This window comes from Budorcas taxicolor, chromosome 19, assembly GCF_023091745.1.
Source record: "Budorcas taxicolor isolate Tak-1 chromosome 19, Takin1.1, whole genome shotgun sequence".
Taxonomy (NCBI): Eukaryota; Metazoa; Chordata; class Mammalia; order Artiodactyla; family Bovidae; genus Budorcas; species Budorcas taxicolor.
In genome coordinates this window covers 3,627,428-3,646,773 of record NC_068928.1, presented here as the reverse complement: position 1 = coordinate 3,646,773, position 19,346 = coordinate 3,627,428, and positions in this window count along the sequence as shown.

Genomic DNA, 19,346 nt, shown 5'->3' with positions numbered 1-19,346 from the left:
ACTTCCACTAGTTTTTTTCATAGCAAAGTTTCTTAAGGCCCACTTGACTTCACACTCTAGGCTGTCTGGCCCTAGGTGAGTGAGCCCAGCATTGTGATTATCCCAGTCATTAAGACCTTTTTTTTGTATAGTCCTTCTGTGTATTCTTGCCACTTCCTCTTAACCTCTTCTGCTTCTGTTAGGGGCTTGCCATTTTTGTCTCTTTTTTGTGCCCATCTTTGCATGACATACTTCTTGGGTATCTCCAAATTTCTTGAAAAGATCTCTAGGTTTTCCCATTCTATTGTTTTTCCTCTTTTTTTTTTTTTTTTTTTTTTGCATTGTCCACTTAAGAAGGCTTTCTTATTTTCTCCTTGCTATTCTCCAGAACTCTGCATTCAGTTAGATATATCTTTACCTTTCTCTCTTGCCTTTCACTTCTCTTCCTTTCTCAGCTATTGATAAAGCCTCCTCAGACAATCACCTTGCCTTTTTCTATTTCTATTTCTTTGGGATGGTTTTGGTCACTGCCTCCTATACAGTGTTAGGTGCCTCCATCCATAGTTCTTCAGGCACTCTGTCTAGGAGAGCTAATTCTTTGAATCTATTAATCACTTCCACTGTATAATCATGAGGGATTTGATTTAGGTCATACCTGAATGGTCTAGTTGGTTTTCCCTCATTTTTTTTCAGTTAAAGAATGAATTTTTCAATAAAGAGCTCATGGTCTGAGTCACAGTCAGCTCTAGTTCTTGTTTTTACTGACTATATAGAGCTTCTCCATCTTCATTTACAAAGAATATAATCAATTTGATGTTGGTATGAATCATCTGGTGATTCGTCTCTTGTGTTGTTGGAAGAATGTGTTTGCTATGACCGGTGGATTCTCTTGGCAAAAATCTGTTAGCCATTGCCCTGCTTCTTTTTGTACTTCAAGGTCAAACTTCCCTGTTACTCCATTTATTTCTTGACTTTTTATTTTTGCATTTCAGCCCCCTATGATGAACAGAGCATCTTTTTTTTTTTTTTGGTGTCAGTTCTAGAAGGTCTTGTATGTCTTCATAGAACTTGTAACTTTAGATTCTTCAGCATCAGTGAATGGGATATAGACTTGGATTACTGTGATGTTGAGTGGTTTGGCTTGGAATAGAGCCAAGAATATTTTTTTCATTTTTGAGATTTCACCCAAGTACTCAATTTCAGACTTTTTAAAATAAGGGCTATTCAATTTCTTCTAGGGATTCTTGTCCATAGTAGTAGACATAATGGTCATCTAAAAGAATTTCATCCATTCATGCCCATTTTAGTTCACTGATTTCTAAAATGTTGATCTTCACTCTTGCCACCTTCTACTTAACCATGTCGCATTTACCTTGGTTCATGGAATTAACATTCCAGGTTCCTATGTAATATTGTTCTTTACAATATCAGACGTTACCCACTAGACACAACCACAGTTTAGCATCAATTCTGCTTTTGCCTAGTCCCTTTATTTTTTCTGAGACTATTTCTCCACTCTTCCCTTGTAGCATATTGGATGCCTACTGTCCTGGAGGGATCATTTTCCCACGTGATATCTCTTTGCCTTTTCATACTGTCCATGGTGTTCTCAAGGCAAGAATACTGGAGTGATTTGCCATTCCCTTCTGCAGTGGACCACATTTTACCAGAATTCTTCACCATGGCCTGTCTATCCTGAGTGGTCTTGCACAGCATGGTTCATAGCTTCATTGAGTTATGTAGGGCCCTTTGCTACAACCAGATTGGGATCCATGTGATCATTTTGGTTAACTTTCTGTGTTTGTGGTTTTTGTTCTATAGGCTGTGGGATTGTAGTTCTTGATTCTCTGTCTGCCCTCTGATGGATGAGTATTAGAGGCTTTTGCAAGCTTTCTGATGGGAGGGACTGGCTGTGGGGAAGACTGGGTCTTGCCTTTAGGTGGGGCCATTCTCAGTAAATCTTTAATCCAATATTCTGCTGATGCATGGGGCTGTGCTCCCTTCCTATTAATTGTTTGGCCTGAAGTGACCCAGACCTGGGGTCTATAGGCTTTTTGGTGGGGCTAAAGGTGACCCTCCCAGAGGACTTTTGCCAACATGCACCTCCTAGGATTGCTGCTTCCAGTGTCCTTGTCCCTGCACCAGGCCACTACAGACACATGCCTTGGCAGAAGACCCTCAAACACAGGCAAATCTCCAATGGGTTCAAGGCTTCTTTCCTCTGGGTCCTTGTATGCATAAGGTTTTATCTGTACCATCCAGGGGTCTCTTGTTTCCCGAGTCCTTTGGACATTCTGCAATCAAATCCTATTGGCCTTCAACGTCAGATTCTCTGGGGAATTACCAGTCCCTTTGCCAGATCCCCAGGTTGGGAAATCTAATGTGGGGCCCAAAACTTTTGCAACATAGGTGAACTTCTTCTTTTTTTTTTTTCCAATTTTTAAAGTCTTTATTGAATTTGTTACAGTATTGCTTCTTTTTTTTTTAATTTTTATTTTTACTTTATTTTACTTTACAATACTGTATTGGTTTTGCCATACATTGACATGAATCCACCATGGGTGTACATCACATGAACGTCTTTTAATATTGTTCTCTTGCTATGTGAGATTTTGGTGTTTTCGCAGGAGAAGATGAGCACATGTCCTTCTACTCAGCCATCTTGCCATTCTTTGCCATCCTCATCATCATCGATACATACAACATTGAGTTGTTTAGCAGATACTGATGTCCCTTCCAGGTGGGAGGAGTTAACATTTAATGGTGGTATGCTGCCCACAAGCACATACACCCCAGACTCCTTGGAACTTGAAGGCTGATGATACAGACTCCTACTTACTTTACCACTAACCATCAGGAGAATGTCCATGAGCTGATCCTGCACTTTTAGAACAATTACTGTAAAACTTCTCATTATCTTCTCCAGGTTGGGACACACAGTTTTGAAGGTATTAGCCCACTGTGGCCTCCTTTGTCTGGTAAAGTAATAAAGCTACTCTTTCCTACTTCACTAAAAACTCTGTCTCTCAGATTTAATGTGGTGACAGGGTATAGAGGCTGGATTCAGCTTCAATACTGTGCATTAAAAGAGACTAGGTAAACATAGACATAGGCAGGTGAAATTTTTATTTTAAAGCAAAAATAAAAATTCTAAGCCTTATATGCATAAATGAAAAGTCTTAAAAGAGAAAAAAGGTATTAGCATCATGCTCTCCATCTTTATAGTGCTGAAAGCTAGACAACACAGGCACAATTTCTGGAGTGGCAGGCACAATTGAGAGGCGAAGCCTATGAATGGGGGGGGGGAAGACTTTTTGAAACACACATTCTGTAAAAGTGACAGTGATAATAGAATATTTTTTGAAATATTTCCAAATCTTCCCCATAAAAGGTGGAATACCCAGATATATAGACTGTTTATCTTAAAAAAAAAAAAAAAAAAGTGACAGTTTTTTTTAATAAACCAAACTTGGGGTTCTCACCCATGCTCAATAAAATCAGTCTACTGACATCAGGTTGTGGTAAAGGGAACTAACAGCATTTATTCCAAGGCCTCAGTGAAAACAACAGTTTGCTGACAAAGGTCCCTATAGTCAAAGCTATGGCTTTTCCGATCGTTAGATACAGATGTGAGCCCATACAAAAGGCTGAATGTCAAAGAACTGATGTTTTCCATTTGTTTTGCTGGAGAAGACTGTTGAGAGTCCCTTGGACTACAAGAGGATTAAACCAGTCAATCCTAAAGGAAATCAACCCAGAATTGCAGGGACTGATGCTGAAGCTCCAAAATTTTGGCCACTTGATATGAAGAGCTTACTCATTGGAAAAGACCCTGATGCTGGGAAAGACTGAGGGCAAAAGAAGAAGTGGGCAGCAGAGCATGAGATGTTTGGGTGGCATCAGCAACTCAATGGGCGTTAAGTTTGAGCAAACTCCAGGAGATAGTGAAGGACAGGGAAGCCTGATGTGTTGCAGTTCATGGGGTCACAAAGAACCAGATATGGCTTAGTGACTGAACAACAGCCACAGCCCAAGCTAGCAGTCCAGGAAAATGTTAACGCTCAAAAAGTCTGAACTCCCTGATGAGCTTCTGGGAGGCATTTTTAATGCCAAGGTGAAGGAGAGGGATTGTAGTGTATGTGATCAGCTCCTGCACAATTCTTTGATTGGTTCATGGTGAAGTAATAAGATGATGTCACAAGGGGCAACATTATCACTCTTTAGGCTCCAGTAAGTCTAGGGTCATCGAATAGTTGACTTCTTCTATTTTGTGGGATTTTTCACATCTTTAAAACAATTAAGGAATGTACATCAGATACTTTTACCTAGGTACTTCTGAGAGACATTAAAGGAGAGGAATTGGGGATAAGAGTCTGTCCTAGGAAGTTTCCCCCTCAGCCCCAAAGTGTGTGAGTGGAAGCAAAGCACCGACATTCACAAGTCCTTTATAGTTTAGAGGATCAATGGGGCATCTGAGAGATCTCAGAAGTTTATAACCGTCAAAGAGTCACCAGACTTTATGGGAAGCACAGAGAGATGATTTGAGAAGAGCATTTAACATTGGCTTGTATCTTACATACTTTAACATTTGTGTTTATGTAAGTGATCCCTAATGATCTCTCAAAACTGACCACAGGGATCTCTCTTCCATTGGAGAGTAATTGTTGAAGTTGTAGAAATCAAGGAGAATAGGGAAAGCTGGTAGAAAATAAATTTTAAAATGCAGACAATACAGAAAACAGAGAAGAGAGAAGGGGTACAGAGCCAGGAGATCACAGAAACTGTAAGGTAGTATTTCCAAACTCATCACAGAAACTAGAGAAGGGTCACTAGAGCAGAAGAGCTAGAAAATATCTTATTATCTCACATCTTAGAAAGCTGATTTAATGTATAAATAAGTGTCATGGAGGTGTCAAGAAAGAGGCAGGGGCACACTTTTCTGGAACCTGTTTTATGCAAGATTAATGACCGGTTGTTTTGAGTTTTTGTTTGTTTGTTTGTTTGTTTGTTTTTTAATTCCTTTTACTTTGCTCCTGATTGTTTCATCCTTTTAATAGGAAGAGATTTATTAACTGGATTAAGGGTCATTGTTTCTTAAGGGGCAAGAGAAAAGAACAAATAAAATCTGAAATTAAGATGGAAGCATTAGTAGACCCTAGAATGTGGAATATCAAGTTCCTAGACTTGGCCAAAGATATCCAGTCAATGACTATCAAGTGAAAAGGGTTATAGAATGTCTATAAGGTTCAAACTTCTTAAACTTAGAGATTTCCAAAAGCGTAAATAGATTATTTAAATGGGAGGCCATTGGTCTGACTAAACTAAACATAGTTAATATTTGGAGCCTGATGGGAATTGTGGGATGAGGTCATCACCCCTAAATAAGGAAAAGTAAAACATTTCAGTATAGATAAGTGGGTATGTCAGTAGTTCAATATCATTTAGGTAGCTACCCAATTCTTTGAAAAACAAAAACAAAACTGTCTTTGTTTTACAAATGTAGCCTTTAAAGAAGATATGGCTATAAAAATCATCTAAAGTCCACGAATTCTTGTACTACTTCCCAAACCATCCCTATTTAACTTAGTGAAAGTGTTATTTGCTCAGTCAAGTCTGACTATTTGCAATCCCATAGACTATAGCCTACCAGGCTCCTCTTTCCATGGAATTCTCCAAGCAAAAATACTGGAGTGGGCTGCCATTCCTTTCTCCAGGGTATCTTCCCTACTCCAGAATGGAATCTTTTTGTCTCCCACAGTGCAGGCAGATTCTCTTTTATCTGAGTCACCAGGGAAGCCATTTATTTTAAGAGGCTTCTAAGTATTAAACAGAGGGGAAACAAAGTCATCCTAGGAGGAACTCACCTGTATCTTTGAAATGCAAATGTCATATCTGGTCCTTTCAGGAATCCTTATCTCTGCCATCTTTTAAAAATGAAAATTTTGAAAAGAGGATAAAACAATTTAGAAGTTGACTTGACAAGAATAAATACAAATCCTAAGAGTCTTTTCTGTAAACATTTAGCAAAAAGATTTAGCCATCTGGACAAGTAAACTTGATTTGTTCCATCCTCTGGAAACCCAATTTTAATCCAGCCTCTTTTGTAAACTTAAGGGTTTTACATTGCGATCTGGGACTCAGGACTGAAATTTTACAGTGGGAACTATGACACCCCTGTGTTTCTGTGTCTCTATGTATCTATATGTGTAATGTAGATGTATAGTATTGCCAAAAATAAATTCATAAAAGAGCTCTATGTAATTTCCTTAAAGAAAATTAAGTGCAGATATAAACACTCAGAAAATAACCTGGCCAGAATGAATTTCAGGTTCATGTCATCTGGAAAACATTCAGTACTAATATTTGGTACTGATGCTGGCTTAAACTTGTTGGTCTGATTAATATAGAAATGTCTTTAGAATCATCAATGTTAAGTATAATACATCTGTTTTAGCTAGGTTTACCAGACCTTATTATATCTATTTCAAATTTGTCAGCAAGAAAAGTAACTCAATGTGGTGGTGGGGCGGGGGGGGGGGGGGGGGGGGGGGAACAAAACAAAACTTTTAAGGAAAGATATATATATATATATAGATATATATTTTCAGTAAAAGAAAGTGTGAGAAATGAAATACTGGAAAAAGTTTTACATGATCAAGATTTTCTATGATTGCTTTAAATTTAGTTGGGTAAATGGATTTTGTTGGGAGTGGACTAGAAGAAGACTGGGTTTGCTTTCTCCCTTCAAAAATTCTTGAAATGTGGCTTTTGACAACAAATTGTGTGAGTTCCTCTGCCTATAAGTGATTTCTACTTGCTTTTCAGAACTTTTGTAACTTTGGTGAAGGAATAAATATTTTCTCACAGTGACCTATGACTTTATTTGACAATTTTAAATCTTTTTGACAAACTTCCAAAATTCCAAATTTTAAAGTTCTTCTGATTTCTGGCTAACTTTGGGCCATTTTAGAAGACCCTTGAGGTATCTCAAAGAGAAATTATTTAATTAAGATTATTTGGTATGTTAATCATTCATAATTGTGGTTATTGCAACCAAGTTTCTTTATCAACTGCAAAGTAATCAGATGTTTAACCATGACTTTTAAGTCTTTTATCGTTTACAGGTAGTTATTTTTGTACTCTAATGCTGTTATAAGAAGTGCTTCATTGTCAAGAAGATTTACAGGAAGGCTAAGGAAATAGTTACAACAGTTCCACATCAAGATGATGACTATGGGGGGGATTCCAGCCCAAGAACCTGCTTCCAATGCAGGAGACATATGAGATGCAGGTTTAATCCCTTGGTTGGGAAGATATCCTGAAGTAGGGCATGGCAACCCCCTCCAGTTTTCTTGACTGGAGAATCCCATGGGCAGAGGAGCCTGGCAGGCTACAGTCCATGGGGTAACAAAGAGTCAGACATGACTGAAGCAACTTAGCATGCACATTAGCCTATGAAATTACCCAGCCAAAAGAAGTTAACCATACCATATTTTGAGGCTATTGTCTCCTTCTGAGTTGGCCCACACTCTCTGGATGGTATTTCTGTCCAAATAAATCCACTTCTTACCTATCACTTTGTCACTCACTGATTTTTTTTCTGTGATAAGACATCAAGAATCTGAGCTTCATTAAGTGCTGAAATAGGGGTATGATCTCATTTGGAATATCATGAGTTTTGGCAAAATTTGAGGCCTGATTTTTGGGTTCAAGCCTCAATTTGAGCCACACAGTTTCATAAGGAACATTGTTATTACACCAAAGAAAGAATAGGGAATAGAATATTGTCCCTATAGACAGTGAGATCACACAAAAAATATATGCATATAATATATATATATAAATATAAAGTTCTAGCCTAACATCCTTCCCGCCCCACCTCCCTTTTTTTTTTTTTTCACTCTACTGGGTCCTTTTGGCTGTGTGGGTTTTTCTCTAGTTGCATCAAGCAGAGGTTAGTCTCTCTAGTTGCCATGCTTGGGTTTCTCACTGTGGTGGCTTCTCTTGTTGCACAGCACAGGCTCTAGGACATGTGGGCATCAGTAGGCATGGCACATGGGCTCTAGAGCACAGGCTCAGCAGTTGTAACACACAGGCTTAACAGATCCAGAGCATGTGGGGTCTTCTTGGACCAGGGATTGAACTTATGTCTCCTGCCTTGGCAAGTATTCTTTACCACTGAGCCACCAGGGAAACCTCTAACCTAGTATTTCAAAACAAGTTAAAAGTGATCCAAAGCATGAATAATCATAGAATTAGGAAAATTCATAAAGTGAAAGAATTTAAGAAAGACAAATAAAAATTCATTTCAGAAATAAGCAGTAAACTAAAAGAAACATAAGAGTGAATGCTTTAAGATAAAAAGAAAGACAATTTAAATACAAAAAAAAAGAAGGTAGATAAAGAAGAAAATTAAAGTAAATTGAGCATGTATATGCATTACCAAAGAAGGAAGTGAAATAAATGAAACATAACAAATACTACAACATGCATTCAGAAAAATATTACCAAAATTTAAAAAATTTTAAAAAAATCTGAAAATTACATTTTGAAAGGACAGTATCTCTTAGGGAAAATAATGCCAGAATCTTTCCTCTGAAATGAAGCCTTGAAAGAAAAATAAACAGTAACAACAACAACAAAAATGAACAAAATAGCAAAATAGTTAAGTCATTTAAAGGACAAAGAAAATAAGATGGTGGTAGTATTTTAACTGATAATAACACAATGCTAGGAGAAAATAAATATTTTTGATAATCAGGGAGAGAAAAATGTGAGTCAAGTGTCATATACCCATTTAAATGCATATAAGTTTCACACACAAGCTATTATAAACTTGCAAAATTGCTTTAGAAAATACTCCTGAAATAATAGGGTAAGGGTCTTCTAAAATCCATAAAAGCAGCATTAACACAAGCAAAAATTGTCAAAATCATATATTTTTTTCAGAAATCTGCAAATTAACCAAAGGTTTGCAACAATATCGTGACTGCAGCCATGAAATTAAAAAACACTTACTCCTTGGAAGGAAAGTTATGACAAACTTAAAGAGCATATTCAAAAGCAGAGACATTACTTTGCCAACAAAGGTCCATCTAGTCAAGGCTATGGTTTTTCCAGTGGTCATGTACGGATGTGAGAGTTGGACTGTGAAGAAAGCTGAGTGCCAAAGAATTGATGCTTTTGAACTGTGGTGTTGGAGAAGACTCCTGAGAATCCCTTGGACTGCAAGGGGATCCAAGCAGTCCATCCTAAAGGAGATCGGTCCTGGGTGTTCATTGGAAGGACCAGTGCTGAAGCTGAAACTCCAATACTTTGGCCACCTCATGTGAAGAGTTGACTCATTGGAAAAGACCCTGATTCTGGTAGGGATTGGAGGCAGGGAGAGAAGAGGATGACAGAGGATGAGACAACTGGATAGCATCACCAACTCGATGGGCATGAGTTTGAGTAAACTCCGGGAGTTGGTGATGGATAGGGAGGCCTGGTGTGCTTCGATACATGGGGTCGCAAAGAGTCGGGCACGACTGAGTGACTGAACTGAACTGAAAGAGTGTTTACTCAAGAACACTAGCTGAACCTCATTAAGAACAGCAAGCTTTATGGAATCTTAATTGGCTTTATACACAATATCCTCTCCCAAACTCTGCGAGTAGCTTTGAAAAAGCAAAAGTCACACAATGTCACGATAACTGTGAAAATCAGAAGGCCAGCAGCTGCTGGAGAGGACAGCATAGAAGAGAACAAAAGTTGCATCCTCAGGAACTGTCACTTATTAACCAAGGCTGGAAGCTCCCTGAAAGGAGCTTGCTCTCAGGGTTTGTCTTTCTCTAACTTGACTCAGAGCTTACTTTATAGAAACAGCTCTATCCTCAGGGCATTCATTCAAAGTCATCATAGGAATTATTTATGATCACAGTTGCCTGAGGCAGCAATATCATCTGTGGCAATTAAGAGGCTGATGAAAACATCTAAAAGGAAAAACCAGGAAATAAGAACTATTAGGAGGGCCAAAAAGCTCTAGAATATTCTTGGTGATCCAGAAGACCACAAACATGAGCAAGACTCTGTATATGCCCAGGAAAGGTCCGAGAACTTTCTGGTATCTCAGCTCTACCTGACTTTGCAGCTGGTGCAAGGAGGAAGTGAAGGTTAAGGCAGCAATTTTGGGAGTTGGAAACATCCCAACATGCACACGTGCCTCTCTGCAAGAACTGAGAGACTTACCATTCAAGGCATTTAAAGAAAGCTCTGTCTGGTCCTTCACTGACTACTAAACTAACCAAACACAGACTTCAGTGACTATACAAAACAAGAGCATAGAATTTACCAAATTAACCCAGAAAAGACATTTAAACAAATGGCAATAATAGCTGTTACTGCGGCTGCATTGCTTCAGTCGTGTCCGACTCTGTGCGACCCTATAGACAGCAGCCCACCAGGCTCTGCTGTCCCTGGGATTCTCCAGGCAAGAACACTGGAGTGGGTTGCCATTTCCTTCTCCAATGCATGAAAGTGAAAAGTGAAAGTGAAGTCATTCAGTCGTGTCTGACTCAGCGTCCCTGATTCTTAGCGTCCCCATGGACTGCAACCTACTAGGCTCCTCTGGCCATGGGATTTTCCACGCAAGAGTACCAGAGTGGGTTGCCATTGCCTTCTCTGAATAATAGCAAAAACAATCAAATAAATGACAACAAAGAGAACAACAATAACAAAACTCAGAAGGGAACATCTGACTTTCAAATTTGCCACAGTGCAATATTAAAAATGTCCTGTCTTCAACAACAAAAAATTATATTGAAAATATTTTTCAAGCAACAACAAAATTATAAAGAAACAAGAACATGACACCACACAGAAAAGAAAACAAAAAAAGAAATGAATAAAAATGTTCTTGGAGAAGCCCAGACATTTGCTTTATTAGCCAAAGACTATTTCTTTTCACTTTAATATTTTTATATTGTTGGAATGGTAATTTTTAAATTAATTTTTTAAAATTGAAAGATAATTGTTTTGCAGTCTGCATTGGTTTCTAGCAGGCATCAACATGAATCAGCCATATCTTTACATGTCCCTTTCCACTTGAACATTTCCCTCACATTCCTCCCCTCCTACCCCTCTAGGTTGTCAGGGAGCCCCAGGTTGAGTTCCCTGAGTCATACAGCAAATTCCAATTTACTAGACAGACTGTAAACCAACTATTTTGTATATGGTGAAGAGCTTAAGGAAAACATGTGCAAACAAACCATGCAAATGATGTCTCACCAAATAAGGCATGTCAATAAAGAGACAGGAATTATGAAAAGGAAACAGCAATTCTGTATTTGAAAATTTTCTAGAGGGGTTCAACATCAAATTTGAACAGAAAGAAGAACCAGTGCACTTGAAAGTGGCAATTGAAATTATTCAGCTTGAGAAATAAAACAAATGATGAAGAAAAAATTAGTAAGGCCTTAGAGAAGAAGGCGATGGCATCCCACTCCAGTACTCTTGCCTGGAAAATCCCATGGATGGAGGAGCCTGGTAGGCTGCAGTCCATGGGGTCGCAAAGAGTCGGACACGACTGAGTGACTTCACTTTCACTTTTCTCTTTCATGTATTGGAGAAGGAAATGGCAACCCACTCCAGTGTTCTTGCCTGGAGAATCCCAGGGACGGCAGAGCCTGGTGGGCTGCTGTCTATGGGGTCACACAGAGTTGGACACAACTGAAGTGATTTAGCAGCAGCAGAGGATAAGGAGGACTGGGGTGCTGCAGTCCATGGGGTCGCAAAGAGTCGGACATGACTAAATGACTGAACTGACTGACTGACGAGGCCTGTGGGACTCCATCTAGCAAACTGACATACACATTTTAGGAGTTACAGAATTACAAGAGACAGAGAAAAGAACAGGAATTATATTTGAACCAGTTGTGACCAAAAACCATTATAACATTATTCTGACATCTCAAAAAGATCCACATTAAGACACTTATGGTCAAAAGACCAAAAGGCAAAGAATCTTGAAAAGAGCAAAAGAAAATTGACTTATCGCATACAAGGGAGCTTCAATAACTGACTAATAATGCTTCACTGTCTTAAACCATGAATGCTAGAACACAGTGGGATGACATATACAAAGTACTAAAAAACACAGGCTATCAACAAATAAGTCTATCAAGCAAAACTATCCTTCAAAAATGAAGGACAAACTAAGATATTCCCAAGATAAACAAAAACCAAGACTATTTGTTTCTAGCAAAGTACCCTTACAAAAATATGAACGGAGGTCCTTCAGTCTGAAATGCAACAAGTAAAGAGCACTGGTAAAATTAACTAAAGGAGTGGGATGAGGAGATGGGAGGGAGTCTACAGAGGGAGGAATATATGTACACATTTGGAAAATTCACCTTATTGTACAACAGAAACTAACTGTAAAACAATTACACTCCAATTAAAAAACACAGTGCAAATGCATTTTTCATTTGTAACACTTTTTTCTACCTAATTTAAATAACAATAACAGAAAGTAATTATTTTAAAGTGTGGGATGGACTCACAGTATATAAAGATGTACCTTGTATGATAAATATAACATAAGGGAGGAGGGAAAGTGTGAGATTATAGAGGAGCAAAGATTGTATATGTTATTGAAATTAGGATGATTTTTATCTGAACTAAACTGTCAGTTAGTATGCTAACTGTAACTCCCAGGGAAAGCACTAAGGACACAACTCAAAAAAACAAACAAACAAACAAACAAAACCACAAAGGAATTAAAATAGTATGCTAGAAAAAAACTACACATATATAATACAAAAGGAGGAACAGAGGCGAAAAAAAGCCATAATACAGAAAGAAAACAAATAGCAAAATGAAGGTTATTGGGCTAAATGGACATTTACCCTAGCAATTGAATTGAAAAACAGCTTTTTAAACACACATGATTTTTATTAAGGTTCTGAGAAAGTAAGAATTTGCATGACCTTCCAAAAAATAGTAATTTCTTTCCATTAATGCCTGTTATTTTTTGTTTTAATTAATTTATCTTTATTGGAGGATTATTACTTTACAATACTGTGATGGTTTTTTGCCATACATTGACATGAATCAGCCACTGGTGTACATGTGTCCTCCCATCCTGAACACCCCACCCACCTCCCTCCCCACCCCTTGCCTCTGACTTGCCCCAGTGCATCAGCTTTGAGTGTCCTGCTTCATGCATTGAACTTGTACTGGTCATCTATTTCACATATGATAATATATATATTTCAATGCTGTTCTCTCAAATCTTTCCACCCTCACCTTTTCCCACAGAGTACCAAAAGTCTGTTCTTTATATCTGGTCTCTGTTGCTGCCTTGTATATAGGATCATTGTTCCCATCTTTCTAAATTCCATATATATGTATTAATATACAGTATTAGTGTTTCTCTTTCTCACTTACTTCATTCTGTATAATAAGCTTCAGTTTCATCCACCTCATTAGAACTGACTCAAATGCGTTCCTTTTTATAGCTGAGTAATATTACATTATGTATATGTAACACAGCTTCCTTATCCATTCATCTACGGAAGGGCATCTTGGTTGCTTCCATTTCCTATCTATTATAAACCATGCTGCAATGAACATTGGGGTACATGGGACTCTTTCAATTATGGTTTCCTAGGTGTGTATCCAGTAATCATGTATGGATGTGAGAGTTGGTCTATAAAGAAAACTGAATGCTGAAGAATTGATGGTGAACTGTGGTGCTGGAGAAGACTCTTGAGAGTCCCTTAGAGTGCAAGCAGATCCAGCCCATACATCCTAAAGGAAATCAGTCTTGAATATTCATTAGAAAGACTGATGCTAAGCCCAAACTCCAATACTTTGGCCACCAGATGGGAATAACTGACTCATTTGAAAAGACCCTGATGCTGGGAAAGACTGAAGGTGGGAGGAGAAGGGGACAACAGAGGATGAGATGGTTGCATGGCATCACTGACTCAACGCACATGAGTTTGAGTAAATTCCGGGCATTGGTGATGGACAGCAAAGCCTGGAGTGTTGCAGTCCATGGGGTCACAAAGAGCCAGACTGAGCAACTAAACTGAACTGAGGTGTGTATGCCAGGCAGTGGTATCGCTAGGTCTCGTGGCAGTTCTATTTCCAGTTTTTTAAAATAATCGCCACACTGTTCTGTGTAGTGGCTGTACCAGTTTGCATTTCCACCAACACTCTAAGAGGGTTCCCTTTCCTCCACATTTGCTCCAGCATCTATTGTTTGCAGACTTTTTGATGGCACCCATTCTGACCAGCATGAGTTGGTACCTCATTGAGATTTTGATTTGCATATATCTGCAGGTCAGGAAGCAACAGTTAGAACTGGACATGGAACAACAGACTGGTTCCAAATAAGAAAAGGAGTACGTCAAGGCTGTATATTGTTGCTCTGCTTATTTAACTTGTATGAAGAGTACATCATGAGAAACGCTGGGCTGGAAGAAGCACAAGCTGGAATCAAGATTGCCAGGAGAAATATCAATAACCTCAGATATGCAGATGACACCACCCTTATGGCAGAAAGTGAAGAGGAATTAAAAAGCCTCTTGATGAAAGTGAAAAAGGAGAGTGAAAAATTCTTAAAGCTGAACATTCAGAAAATGAAGATCATGGCATCTGGTCCCATCACCTGGGAAATAGATGGGGAAACAGTGGAAACAGTGTCAGATTTTATTTTTTGGGGGGCTCCAAAATCACTGCAGTCAGTGACTGCAGCCATGAAATTAAAAGACTCTTATTCCTTGGAAGGAAAATTATGACAAACCTAGAGAGCATATTCAAAAGCAGAGATATTACTTTGCCAAGAAAGGTCCATCTAGTCAAGGCTATGGTTTTTCCAGTGGTCATGTATGGATGTGAGAGTTGGACTGTGAAGAAAGCTGAGTGCTGAAGAATTGATGCTTTTGAACTGTGGTGTTGGAGAAGATTCTTGAAAGTCCCTTAGACTGCAAGGGGATCCAAGCAGTCCATCCTAAAGGAGATCAGTTCTCGGTGTTCATTGGAAGGACCAGTGCTGAAGCTGAAACTCCAATACTTTGGCCACCTCATGCAAAGAGTTGACTCACTGGAAAAGACTCTGATGCTGCGAGGGATTAGGGGCAGGAGGAGAAGGCTATGGCAGAGGATGAGATGGCTGAATGGCATCACCGGCTTGATGGACATGAGTTTGAGTAAACTCCGGGAGTTGGCAAAGGACAGGGAGGCTTGGCGTGCTGTGATTCATGACGTCACAAAGGACACGACTGAGCGACTGAACTGAATGATGAGTGATGTTGAGCATTTTTCATGTGTTTATTAGCCATCTTTATCTCTTTTTTGGAGAAATGTCTGTTTAGCTCTTTTACCCACTTTTTGATTGGGCTATTTGTTTTTCTGGTATTGAGTTCCATGAGTTGCTTGTATAGTGTGGAAATTAATTCTTTGTCAGTTGATTCGTTTGCTACCATTTTCTCCCATTCTGTAGGCAGCCTTTTCATTTTGCTTATAGTTTCTTTCATTGTGCAAAACTTTTAAGTTTAATTAGGTCCCAGTTGTTAATTTTTGTTTTCATTTCCATTATTCTAGGAGATGGGTCAAAAAGAATCTTGCTGCGATTTATGTCAGAGAGTGTTCTGCTGATGTTTTCCTCTAGTTTTATAGTTTCTGGTCTTACATTTAGATCTTTAACCCATTTTGAGCTGACTTTTGTGTATGGTGTTAGCAAGTGTTCCAGTTTTATTCTTTTACACATGGTTGGTCAGTTTTCCCAGCACCACTTGTTAAAGAGATTGTCTTTTCTCCCTTGTCTATTTTTGCCTCCTTTGTGAAACATAAGGTGTCCATAGGTGCATGGATTTATCTTTGGCTTTTTATTTTGTTCCATTGATCTATATTTCTGTCTTGTTCCCGTACCATACTGTCTGAATTGAACTCCTGTTGTTTGGTCACTCAGTCATGTCTGTGTCTTTGCAGCCCCATGCATTTTAAGAGAGATGTTGCTAATAACCAATAAAGTATCATTCAAGTCTGTGCAGTCTTACCTTCTCCTCTTTGTCAACTACAGTGCTGAAGGAGTTGGAAACTATTGGTGTGGAGTAAGGCCTGTTGGGAAAATAGCAAATCTAAAGGACAGTAAAAGACAAATATAAAGAAATTTATGATTATATTCCATAATTTATACCTGTTCAGGTAAACATTATTTGCTGGGAAGTGAGTAGGATTTTTGGAAAAACACATAAATTCCTGTTAAACTTAGATTTTATACAAATAATGCATTAATTTTAAGTTGTGTTAAAATGTTGCATGGAATACCAGTATATTAAAATATTCACTATTTATCTAAAACTACAATTTAACTGATATTTCAGTATTTTCATTTGCTAAATCTGTCAGTTTTGCATTCTTTGTACTACTTGATGATTTTTTGCACTTAAAATATTGCTTTATATCAGGAGCATTTACCTTGCTTTCTTTTTATCTTTTTCCTGGTATAGTTTCCCATTCATTTCCCGACTTTATCCATTCTGGATCATCATATTTTTAGATGCATTTCATATATATAGTAAAGAATTAGGTTTTGATTTGTGTGTTCTAATCATACAAATCTTTCTTACTGAGTTAAAATAATTTAAATTCATTATTATATGATTACTCTGTTTGCTCTCAATTCTGCCATATCATGTTTTCATTATGTGCTGATATAAAGTTGTTACACACTGTTGATCTTTAATTTTTTTTTCTCAGCAAAGAGAAAGGACTACATTTTTATTTGAAAACACCTTAATGTTGTTTATTCTTTGATTTACTCTCTGTGACATTGCCATGAGCTTTCTGCTGCTCCTAACCATTAGCTAATACCAGGTGGCTCACTCCACATGATTGTCTCTGGTTCCAGGTTTTCATAACTGCTGCTTCACTTCACGTGAGGTAAGGTAATAGCACATTGCTATTATTGGTGTCAGTTGTTGTTCAGTTGCTCAATCAAGTCCAACTTTTTGTGACCCCATGGAATGCAGCGTATTAGGTTTCCCTGTCCTCACTATCTCCTGGAGTTTTCCCAAACTCATGTCCATTGAGTTCATGATGCCATCCAATCATCTTATCCTCTGTCACCGCATTCTTCTCCTGCACTCAGTCTTTCCAAGCATCAAGGTATTTCCCAGTGAATTGGCTCTTTGCATCAGGTGATCAGAGTATTGGAGCCTCAGCTTCAGCATCAATCCTTCCAATGAATATTTAGTGCTGATTTCCTTTAGGATTGCCTGGTTTAATTACTTTGCTGTCCAAGGGGCTCACTAGAGTCTTCTCCAGCACCACAGTTTGAAAGTCCCTCAGTGCTCAGTCATCTTTATGGTCCAACTCTCACAACCATACATGACTACTGGAAAAACCATAGCTTTGACTAATCCACTTTTCTATATTATTTCCTTATACCCAGATCAAACATGTGCCCCTTTTAAAAATTTTTCCTAAAACACACCAGATTTGAGAATGCCATACATTTCCTGCCAACATTGACTGATACACAACAATGTAATTCATTAAACACACACACACACACACACACACACAGTATAACTCATTATAGTGGGTGACTACAAAGAGAAAAAAGATTATTAAATATAGAAGAGAATTCTGAAATACTTCCCAAAACTCAAAGGAAGAGATAGAGATAAAAATAAGAAAAGGTAAAATATATGGTGTGTAGATAACAGAAATATGTTTTGTATAAAAATCTCTAATTTTAAATGAAAAACAGATAAAAAATCATTCATAAAAGAAACAATAGGAATGCTGATTTGAAACAAGACATTGCAAATTGAAATGGATTTTGCTTAACTTGCACCATAAAATACTCAGCAGCCACTAGACATATTATAGTGACTGACCATGGAATTCTTTTCCCAACAAATTCAATCCCACGATGCTTCAACACACTTCAAGTCATTAGAAATCCATCAGATTTGGAAGATTAGATGGAATCTTCTTGTCAGCATAGAATTTAACATAAGTTTTAAGGATTAAAAGATGAGAAAATACTATTTCTTCAAATATGTAGGCTGGAAAAAATGAAGCTGCCTATAAAAGGTAGACTCTGGAGACCTGGGTTCTATCCCTGGGTTGGGAAAATCCCCTGGATAAGGGAAAAGCTACCCACTCCACTATTCTGGCCTGGAGAATTCCATAGTCCTTGGGGTCACAAAGAGTCAGACATGACTGAGTGACTTTCACTTTCACTCACTATGTGACAAAATGTCTATAGGGGTAATAACCCTGCCACTTTGGTTATAATTTGCCAGCACCAAGCACCCTGTGAATGTTCAATAAATGTTCACTGGGGGAAGGAAATTAAATAAATCAAGCTGTCCTCAGAAATCCCAGTGACATTAAAATATCAGAAGACAATTGAGTAACATTTACAGAGGAAAAAGAAACATGACCTAGCCACTCTGTAGATAAAATATTTTTCAGACATGGCAGATTTAGAAAATGCCGTATCTAAATGCACTTCCTAAAGAAAACAATCATAAAATTAATTTATGCAAACAAAAAATGATTCAGGTTAAAAATATATGTGTCAGCTCAGAGTATTATATGTTATGATAGTAGTAGAATTATTGATCAGATTAATACACACAAAAAATTATCCTAACAAAGATTCAGTAGTGTGCATGATGTTCAAGAAAGTAATAATCAGTATGTAGAAAAAAATAAGAACAATGACTATAGAGTCTATTAATAACCCATGGCATACTTATATAATAAATAAATATGAAGTCATTAAAATTGTATTTTCAGAGACTAATTAGTTGTCTTTAAAAAATGTTATAGTTCGATATTAAGTGAAATGAGGATACCAAAATACTAAGTAAATTTTGGTTTCAGACTCAGAAGCTTATCATGTTTTATGTTTCAAGATATTTAGATTTTCACATTTTAATATCCTACAAGAGGCACCCATTTTTCAGTTAATGGGATCTTGTAATGATTTAAATATAATGATCTATTTATGACAAAATGAAAATCATAAAGTTTGTTTAGTTAAAGACATTGATAAGATCTTACTAATCTTTGCAACTTTTCTTCCACACACATGAAATGCCATTAAATTTATAGTGTTCAGTATATAATTTTATTATTGAATGACTGAAACAAATTGTGAATGGATATGCATTCCATCATATCTTTATGCTTCAGCATCCTAACACATTTTTTCACAATCAAAAATAAGATAATTTTAATGATAAAAATTACTAAAATGTTGAGGAAAAAAATAAGGAAATTGAAACCAAATATTATAATTTCCTGGAGAGAATACTGCAAGCAGTGCATTTAAAAATGTAAGTAAACTGATCCAGTGAGAT